General features: G+C 43.0%; 1 pseudogene; it reads left to right on the top strand.

Moving 5' to 3' along the window:
- The first annotated feature begins 8,971 nt into the window (after nucleotides 1-8,971).
- On the top strand, nucleotides 8,972-9,673 carry LOC150092206 (histone H1-III pseudogene; annotated as a pseudogene).
- Nucleotides 9,674-11,374: the final 1,701 nt, after the last annotated feature.

Raw genomic sequence — 11,374 nt, 5'->3', positions numbered from 1 at the left:
CGGAAGTCACAGTGCGGAGTGTTCCCGCCGATAAAACATACGCTTCTGCGGTCTCTCCGCGGATTTTACCCGTAGCCTCGACAGATTACAATGAAAATTCTGCACAGATTCTTGCTGCCTCACTTGGGGAGATGCTAATAGCCTTTAGCAAGATGAAACCCAGCCAAGCCGACACTAAGAAATTCCTCAGGAATGCTCAAGTCATCTTCTCCATGATCACCCAATGACATGCTCTAATGCATCTCGATGCTGATATCCCAGATATTTCCACATTGCTTCGTAACACTACCGCTACTTTTTCACCTAAGCAGCTTCTCATTCCGAGCAACTCATTCAGGAGTTTCCTAAGCGCCCGAAAGCTTCACTACCTTTCGGCTCAGGCGCTTCCGCATTGCCCTAATCAGGGTGAGCCGAGTGCTCGCTAACCTTTACAATAAGTCTTTTTCATACCGATGACGGGATCAGAATCCACGGGATTGACATCCATCAAGCCACAGAAGTTAACAGTTAACAGCGCGCGCACTGGGGGATTAAGTGGATTGATTGAGTGAGTACAGACGTGTTTATCAGTGCTCCTTGTATTAATACAGTAGTGATTAAGTATTGTTTTTAATGGATCTAGAGGTGAGACCGGTTTAAGGTAAGGTAAGGTAAAGATAAAGATTGAGACAGGTGATCAGAAATTTTAGGTAAGGTAAGGTAAAGGTAAAAGACTAGTCTTAATCATCATGAGCACTCCTTATGATGAACTAGACTTTAAGCAGCTACTTGCAATTTTCCGACATGTAGGAAACCTCCTACATACAAAATGGCCAGGTAAAGTAGAGATCCATCAAATCGCAGAAGTGGAATCTGAGGACTATCAACCTTCAGAACCTCTCCCCACCACATCTCAGGATGAAACAAGAGACAACAGCTCAGCCACAGATACTCAGACTCCGGAAGAACCAGACGACTACCAAACAGTGAGCAGAAAAAAGCGACGAAAAGAGACACCACCTGAAGAACTGGAACCCCAGCCAATGGACACAGTGGCACAGATCAAAGAACGAGTCCCACCGGTAATCTTACGAGACAAAAAACAATGGTCGAGAATTTCGGAGGCCATGAGAAACTCCGAGATTAAATTCATAACAGCCAAAAACTCCGACGAAGGAGTCCGTATCCAGCCCGAAGGGACATCAGACTACCGTCGGCTAACAAAGTTGATGGACGAGCTAAAGACCCCATACCATACTTTCGAACTAAAAAGCGAAAAGAACCTAAAAGTTGTCATTAGAGGACTGGTAGAAGAAATCACGTCCGAAGAAATAGCCATCGACCTTAGATCTCAAGGACTGGAGCCCATAAAAATATCAAGAATGTACCGGGCAGACAAACGTCCCATGCCGCTGGTTCTCGTGGAAATTAATAAGGAACAAAGAAGGATTTACGATCTCAAAACAGTTTGCAATCTCAGGATTAAAACAGAACCACTCAGAAAGAAAGCAACAGCAGGACAATGCCATCGCTGCCAGAGATATGGGCATGCACAGAAACTGTGCAGAGCGGAGTACAAATGTGTGAAATGCGGGGACAGTCAGCCTACTCACACATGCTCCAAACCACGCACAACTCCAGCCACATGTGCAAACTGTGGTGGCCCACACCCAGCCAACTATAGAGGCTGCACTCTCCACCCAGATAACCTGGCAAGCAACAGAAAATCAGGCACTCCACCAGCTCAAAAACGTGCAACACCCCTTGAAGAAGATATCAATCACCGAACATCACACAGCTCATATGCTGCAGCAGTCACCTCAAAGGCTAAATCAGTAGAATCTATGCCCAACAGACAGAACACAGCTGCTATCCTTGCTGCCACCCTAGGGGAGATGCTAACGGCTTTTAGCAAGACCAACCCCAATCAGAGTGATACGAACAAGTTCTTAAAAAACACTCAAGTCATCTTCACAATGATAAGCAATGAATAATACACCTGGTTCGAACAACTTCATACAGATCGCATTTTGGAATGCCAACGGCCTAAACAACAAACTCCTGGAACTACAAGAATTTACAGCAAGACATAGAATAGACATCCTCTTAATCAACGAGACGCACCTTCGGCCCTGCGACAACCCCAAACTAAGGAACCATACACTACTAAGGAATGACAGACTCAATGCCAGAGGAGGTGGAACGGCTATCTTTGTCAAAAAAGACATCAGATACAATGAGATCAAGAAGACAACGACTACACACCTGGAAGAAACTGGAATTGAGATAAACACCAACAATGCAGGTAACCTAAAGCTATATTCAGTCTACAATCCTCCAGGCAAACCACTACTAGCCTCGGATCTCTCCCAGCTCCTAGACACAAATGAAGCAACAATTGTAGCCGGAGACCTAAATGCCAAACATCCTGCATGGAACAGTAGGAACTCCAACAACAATGGGAAAAGCCTACACACGTTCGCTATGAAAAGAAACATCATCATAGCAGGTCACGCCGAACCAACACACTACGGACCGTTGGGAAGACCTGATGTGCTGGATATAGCCATTTTTAGGAACACCTCGCACCAATTCCAGTTACAGGTAGTCAATGATCTAAGCTCCGACCACAATCCTGTACTACTAAGCCTAGGCGGGGAAACAGAAATCATCCCCAGGCAGTCCTGCACAAATTTCAAAAAGCTGAATGCTATCCTCTGCAACCTCACAGGACCCGTTCCAACCATCTCCTCACCTAAAGAAATAGATACAACGATCAGAAAACTGGAATGCACAATCCAAGCTGGCCTAGCAGCAGCTTCCACCATTACCACTCCGGCTCAAGCCAACCTGCTTCCAGAAGAGATTCTAAAGCTCATCCGCAGCAAAAACAGGATCAGACGCCGGTACCATACAACACTATCCCCCCAGGATAGACAAGAGCTAAACAGGGCAACAAACCTTGTTCGATACGCGATCAAAGATCACAAAAACCAGCTGTGGGAGAAGAAGCTAAGCTCCTTAAACACCAAAGACAACTCATTGTGGAAAATGAAGAAAGCCCTTCGCAGCGACCGCCCCAACATTCAGCCAATCCAGGGAGAAAGGGGAATGGCCTACAGAGACGACGAGAAAACAGAAGCCTTCGCGGACGCCCTGGAACTGCAATTCAGCCCAAACTATGCGCATGCAGACTTGCACTTCATTGAAAAAATACACAGGCATGTCCGCTGTGCACTCCATCAAACCAGCAGCCAAGACAATACAAGCTATGCTACACCAAAAGAGGTACATCAAATCATCAAGAGCCTCAACAACAGAAAGGCCCCAGGTCCTGATGAGATTTCAAACCAAACCATAAAAGCACTCCCCCATAAAACAGTTATGCACCTAGTGGCGATCATCAACGCAATGCTCAGACTCAACTACTTCCCCACTCGCTGGAAACAGGCAGATGTAATCCTCATTCACAAACCCGGAAAAGCACCTCAATTCCCCCAGAACTACAGACCTATCAGCCTCCTATCAAATCTGGGAAAAATCGCGGAAAAGGTAATTCTGAACCGCCTACAAAATGAAACGGACAAGATCGACCTAATCCCAAAAGAACAATTCGGATTTCGCAAAGGCCACTGCACAACACAACAGGTTCATAGAATTATAGAATTCATAACTACTGGATACAACTGGAAACAACACACAGGTGCAATCTTCCTGGATGTGGCGAAAGCCTTTGACAAAGTATGGCACAAAGGCCTCATCCACAAACTATTAGCTGCAAAATACCCATTAAATCTAGCAAAAATCATAGAATCCTATCTGAAAGACCGAAAATTTCAAGTTAAGCTACGTGGCCTCAGATCCTCCATGAGAAGCATCACAGCAGGTGTCCCGCAAGGCTCCCTCCTATCGCCGCTACTCTTCAACATTTTCATCTCAGACCTACCAAACACAGTATCAACTACCACGGCCTTCTATGCAGACGACATGGCAATACTGACCAGATCACTCAGGCCACACTTAGCCACACAACGACTACAAGACGCAGCAACAAATCTTGAAGAATGGTTTCAGAAATGGAGAATTGAAGTCAATGCAGATAAAAGCACTGCTATCCTCTTCACAAGAAGGAAAGCAACCCACCACGGAGCAGTCACGATGTTTAACACTGATATCCCATGGCAAAAAGAAGTCAAATACCTGGGTATCAAACTGGATAACCGACTCAGATTCAACTCCCACATCTCACATGCCTGCAACAAAGCCAACTCAGCAATAGCCCAACTCTATCCGCTACTCAACCGAAGAAGCAAAGTCAGTACAGAAAACAAACTAACAATATACAAGACAATCATCAGACCCATATTAACGTACGGATCGCCGGCATGGAGCCACACCTCCCCCAGCAACATCAAAAGATTACAGGTACTGCAAAATAAATGCCTCCGAATGATCTTCGACGCCCCGTGGTTTGTTAGGAATGCTCTCCTCCACCAAGACGGAAACATGCCAGACATACCTTCATATCTCAACCAGACTGCAACCAAGTACTTCGCCCAAGCGTCACTCCACCCCAACCAACTCATTCGTGATGCATCAAATTATGATGAAAACGACAGATGGAGACACAAACGTCCGAAGGCCGCGCTGATCATTGCCTCACACGATTCTACACAGCCCTAACTCGGGCGAGCCATGCGCTCAAAAAATTTTCTGATATCGATAATCACAATCTAGCGATGAAGGGATAAAAGTCCAAGGGACTGACGTCCATCTCGCCATTTAAGTTAACAGTTAACAGTAAGGTCTCGCTACTAATTTACTTAGTAAGTTAGACTTTGTTTTTGACTAGTATCCCCCCCCACACACACACGCGCACTCTAACTGGACAGACATGGACGTCACCGACGAACTTGTTAAAGCCTTTACCAAAGATCAGCTACTTGACCTGTTCAAAAAAATTCTAAAAAGGTTTGACACAGAATTCCCAGGATACATAAACATTTACACACATGTCAACGATCAAGAGGGAGAAGAAGAAGAGGAAACAGAGGCTGAACTCACAAACACATCATCACACACAACCGATAGACAGATAGACTTCCAAAATGAACAGGCACCCAAGAGACGGAAGACAGAACAAGAACACATGGAAGAAGACGTAACACCACAGAACACAGAAATCAAAACTGAAAAGATCCCACCAGTTATCCTCCGGGATAAAGAGAAGTGGACCTTAGTCTCAAAATCATTAGGCGAACAAAACATAAAATTCTCGACTGCCAGAAACACAGACGACGGTGTAAAAATTCAGCCAGACACAGTCACCGACTACCGCAAAATGACGAAGATGCTGGACAACGCAAAGTTACCCTTTCACACCTTCTCACTGCCAAGTGAGAAAAACCTTAAAGTGGTCCTCAGAGGGGTTGCTGAGGGCATCACAATTGACGAGATCACTGCTGACCTAATCAAACAAGGCCTGACACCAGTCAAAGTCAGCAGAATGATAAGATCCGACAAAACGCCAATGCCACTTGTGCTTGTCGAAATAAGCAATACCCAAAAAAGGATTTACGAAATCACACACATCTGCAGGCTCAAAATAACAACTGAGCCGCTAAGGAAAAAGGCATCGGCAGGGCAATGCCACAGATGCCAAAAGTTCGGACATGCACAAAAACTGTGCAGAGCAGCATACAGATGTCTGAAATATGGTGAGGGACACCAGACCAACACCTGTACCAAACCGCGCACAACTCCTGCACGATGTGCTAACTGTGGAGGACCGCACCCTGCCAATTACAAGGGATGCATATCCCACCCAAGAAATCGTGACATAACAAAAACTAGCCTCAGACCCCCTCCCGGAAACAACTCCACTACCAAGCAGGCAACTCACCCTTCATCTCAGTTCACACCAACCACACAGCCAACCAACATGACAAAAACGTATGCTGAGGCTGCACGATCTAAGAACCCCACATCGTACGAACACCGAGGCTCCAACTTAGAAAAAATCTTAACTGCCTCGCTCGCCACCATGCTGCAAGAATTTAGCATTACAAGCCCCTCACCTTCTTCCAGAAAGAGATTCCTACAAGGAACACAAACCATCCTAACAGCCCTCTGTCATGAATAGAAAACACAAACCAAACTCACTAAAGATTGTAGCTTGGAATGCAAATGGAATAACAAATAAAATCCTGGAACTCCAAGAATTTGCATCCAGATACAAACCTGACATCATTCTAGTCAATGAAACACACCTCAGACCAGCAAATAACCCAAGACTCCGAGGCTTTATCATGTACAGAAAGGATCGACTTGGTGCAAGAGGAGGAGGCACTGCTGTCTATATAAAGAGCTATTTAAACCACAACACAGTACCTGACCTCCCAACTATGAACCTGGAGGTGACCGGAGTGGAGGTACACACCAGCAACGCAGGCAGTCTAAAGATTTACGCGGCGTACAACCCACCTGGAATCCCACTACTGATATCTGACCTAGACTCCATTCTCGCATCCAAAGACTCCATAATCTTAGCAGGAGATCTCAACTCCAAGCATACAGCCTGGTTTAGCTCAACCATTAACACCAAAGAACACATTTTATACAACTACGCAATGCATAACTCTGCCATTGTGGTTGGACCTACTGAGCCCACTCATCACAGCCCAACAGGAAGATCAGAGGTTCTAGACATCGTAATACTTAAAAACATCCCATACCAATACCAACTAGAAACAATAGAAGAACTTTCATCAGACCACAACCCCATTCAGCTCAGGCTAGGCAATCAAGAACAGTTCTCACCCCAGCACTCCTTTATAGCTTGGAACAAACTCGCAAAAACTCTACCAGAATACATTGGTCCACCACCCATCATACAGAAAAAAGAAGAGATAGATATAGCCATAATCAACCTAACAAGCCAAATGCAGAAAGCAATAGCCTCAGTAAAGCAAACCACTCTCCACCACACCACCAACAGGATCCCAGAAGAAATCATGGACCTGATTAGAACCAAGAACAAAGCAACAGAAAGAGATATCACAACACAAGAGCACCACAGGACAAAACAGCACTAAACAAACTCAACAGAAAAGTCAGAGAAGCTCTACAAAACCACCGAAATCAAGAATGGGAAACCAAATTAACCACACTCAACCCAAAAGATCACTCCATATGGAAATTCTTAAAAATCCTACGCACCAAAAGACAGCCCTTACCTCCTATACAAACCAAACAAGGAATAGTACACACAGACAAGGAAAAGGCAGAAGCCTTCATAAACAACCTGGAGGAGCAGTGCAGCCCATCATACAAATGTCTTAACATTAATTTCATCTATAAAGTTCATCGCCATGTCAGGAGAGCATTAAATCTCACAGATACCTCAGAACCCATCTCCCCCACTACCCCAGGGGAAATAACCAAAATCATAGCACAACTGAACAACAAAAAGGCTCCAGGCCCTGATGGCATCACCAACAGAACACTAAAGTTGCTTCCAAGAAAAGCAATAATACATATTGTTAATATAACAAACGCGATCATCAGATTTCAGCACTTCCATACAACCTGGAAAACAGCAGATATCATACCTATAAAAAAGGCAGGTAAGAATCCTCAACATCCAGAAAGCTACAGACCCATTAGCCTCTTATCATGTCTTGGAAAAGTCACTGAAAAGGTTATACTCAAAAGGCTACAAGCAATCACTGACAAACTCGGAATTATCACTAAACGAGCAATTCGGATTCCGCAGAGAACACTCCACAGCACAACAAATACACCGTCTGGTAGAATACATAGCAGGAGGCTTTAACTGGAATCTCCAGACGGCTGCAGTCTTCATCGACATAGCGAAGGCCTTTGATAAGGTATGGCATCAGGGTCTTCTCTACAAACTCATACAATTTAACTTCCCAATAAAACTAGTCAAACTAATTAAAGCATACCTAAGTGACAGACACATGCAAATCCAACTAAATGGAACAGTGTCATCCAAACGCAAGATCCGTGCAGGCGTGCCACAGGGTTCCCTCTTAGCACCTCTACTGTTCTCGATCTATACAGCTGATATCCCCTCAAACCCGAGAAATATCATCACAGCATTATATGCGGACGACACAGCGATACTTTCAAGATCTCGCAGCCCTCAGCTAGCAATTAGAAGGCTGCAAGGCAGCATCAACATAGAAACCTGGCTAACAGATTGGAGGATCCAGGTAAACCCCCTGAAAAGTTCTGCCGTGTTTTCCAGAAGAAAAGTCACCAGCAAGGATGACATCCAGCTCCACGGACTCAAGATCCCATGGGAACAGACATCAACATATCTTGGTGTGAAACTGGATAGCAAACTGCTATTTAGTAATCACATCAAACTAACAGGAGTGAAGACATCCAGAGTAATTGCACAACTCTACCCCCTGATCAACCGCAAAAGCAAACTAGATGTAAGAAACAAGCTAACTCTGTACAAGATGGTAATTCGCCCAGTTATCACCTACGCCTCTCCAGCATGGAGTCATACCTCAGAAACCAACATACAAAAACTACAAAGAATCCAGAACAAGTGCCTAAGAATGATCCTAGATGCCCCATGGTACATAAGAAACTCCCAGATCCACCGAGAAGTAAACATCCCTTACATCCGCTCGCATCTCCACGACTTAGCTGAGAAATTCTTTTCCAAGGCAACCCTGCACTCAAATCCACTGATCAAAGAAGCCAACAACTACAGTGAAGCAACACACTGCAAATACAGAAGACCAAAATCTATTCTTCTACACACCGAACATCACTAACATCAGGCCCCAAGAGGGCGAGCATAAAGCTCAATAATACCCCATTCACAGTATCACTTACAGAGATAAAGGGGAAAAAGAAAAGCATATTTGCTTCACCCATCCAGCCAGTAACGTTATGCGTTATGCGTTATGCGCGCGCACTCATTGCCTCCTCTTTTGCCAAGCGTGTGCGTGTGTTACTTTGGAAATTAGTGATCATGTCTGATGTAGAGAATGCTGTTTCCGTTGCCGCTACACCGAAGAAGGGAAAAGCATCCAAGCCCAAGAAATCAAAGGTACTTGCATCGCATCCTAAGGTGTCTGTCATGGTAAATGCTGCCATATCGTCTCTCAAAGAGCGTGGAGGTTCTTCGCTTCAAGCTATTAAGAAGTACATCTCGTCCCACTACAAGGTAGATATTGAACGTTTATCCCCATTCATCAAGAAGTACTTGAAGACGGCTGTTGCTACTGGAGACTTGATTCAGACCAAAGGAAAGGGTGCATCAGGTTCATTTAAGATGAGTGCTGGGACTTCAAAGTCAACAGAACTTCTCCCCAAGAAAGCATCCGCTCCTGTCAAGAAAGCGAAAACTCCTGTGAAAAAAGCCGCTAAGCCCAAGAAAGTCGCTGTTAAAAAGGCTACGAAAAAACCAGCAGCAGCCAAGAAGAGCAAACCCGCAAAATCTCCGAAGAAACCTAAAGCTCCAAAGCCAAAGAAAGCAAAGGCAACACCTAAAAAGGCTGCAGGAAAGAAGAAGCCAGCTAGAAGATAAAATTCCTTTACGAAAACTCAACGGCCCTTTTCAGGGCCACCACATATTGATAAAGGGAGCCTGATCGTACAACACCTCAATTATCTTTGGTATACTGTAAGCTTTTTTTTTTCAGGGTTTACAGTTACTATGCAGTATTTTATTTATGCCTCATTTCAGGTAATAATCGCTAATTGTCTGGTTAATAATTTTACTAGCAGTCAAGGAGATTCGTCATTTGCTAGCTTGAATTTCTTTTTGATCAATTTTGATGAAGGTCATTAAAACCAACTGACATAATTAAATGGAACCAATCCTACCGATTTTCTTCGATAAAGTAAAAGTGTGAAGGACATTTGTTAAATATTCATAGTAACAGGTAGTTGATCTTTATATTCGGGTATGTTATGTTATGTGTGTATCGGGGAGGGGACCTGTAACCCCAAGAGAGCGCCTCCCCTGGGTGGTGGATAGGGGAACCTACCATGTGAGTGTGCATATATACCCCCCAGTATCAGTTTATATGTACATATGGTTGGGTGGTACGAATATACTGTATTCGTACCACCCAAATTGCCCCTTATGACTCGTGGACATAAGGGGCAATCATCTTTAGTGTAATGGTAGTGGCACTCTCATTAACCCCTAGCTTTATCTATTCTCTCTTCTTCTACTTTGAGGAAGGTCCACTCACTTTAATCTTTCCTATAAGGGCATATCAGCCAACTCTTCCTATTTTATGACCCAAATTCTATTAAAAACGCAAGGGCCATGGGGGTTCTTTCCATTTCTGAAGTCATAACAACTGCCTCCTCTATAAACCTTTAGTATGATTCTACAATAATCTTCGTTCCCCTTCCATATACACTATTCCTCCTATCAGTTTAAATTTGGAAGAAGGCTAGTTCAAAAGCCTCAGGTAGCAGCCCTACCACTGAACTATTCCATCATCAGGCTAGTCACCTGCCATGGAGAATAATATGCTACTTTTAAGCTGACAGAAAAAGGTAATCGGAATGAATCTATGGAAAAGGTAAAACGGAAATGGAAACGACCAAATATAATACATATAGCAAACTGGAATGTAAAAGGAATAGCATATAAAGAAATAGAATTAGACCAAATATTAAATGAAAGAAATTATAAAATAGCAATAATCACCGAAACAAAAAAGAAATTACGAAGAACCATGAGAACCGAAAATTTTAATGTGATATACAGTGGAGTTGACAGACCAAAGAGCACAAGCAAGAGTCATGATTTGAATTCATAGCTCCTTTCAAACAGTTAAACATTATAAATTATGGAATGAAAGAATAATAGAATCTAGAATAAAAAATAGACTGATGTTATTTAACAATAATTGGTTTATATGCCCGAGAAGAAGGAAGAGAACAGGATAATATTGAATTTTATAATCAGCTAAAAAAAAATATAATAAAATAATTAAAAATGACTATGTAATTTTAGTAGGAGACTTAAACGAAAGAATTGGAAAAACGAAAATTAATAATAATATAGGAATATATGGAGAATATACTCTAAAGAGGTATGGTAAAAAATTGATTGATATTGTAGTTTATAATAACCTAAAAATAATGTCTATCTATAAGCATAAAGATATATATAAATATTCTTGGGCAGCAAGAGGATGGAAATCAATATTAGATTACTTTATATAAAATAAGGGGTGACCACTTCTTCGTTAAAATAAATTAAGATCACCAACTAAATGGCTACAAGTAACAAGAGCAGAAAGGAAATTTAACAAATTTGTTTATAAATATAGACTATTAAATAACACATATACAATGGCTATATGAACAAAGAATTAACCAATAT

This window comes from Typopeltis vanoorti, unplaced genomic scaffold (genome assembly GCF_054136105.1).
Source record: "Typopeltis vanoorti isolate ZY-2024b unplaced genomic scaffold, IOZ_Tvanoo_1.0 HiC_scaffold_183, whole genome shotgun sequence".
In the NCBI taxonomy this organism is placed as follows: Eukaryota; Metazoa; Arthropoda; class Arachnida; order Uropygi; family Thelyphonidae; genus Typopeltis; species Typopeltis vanoorti.
Note: the sequence above shows the minus strand (reverse complement) of the source record. Positions and strands in the feature narration are given on the sequence as shown.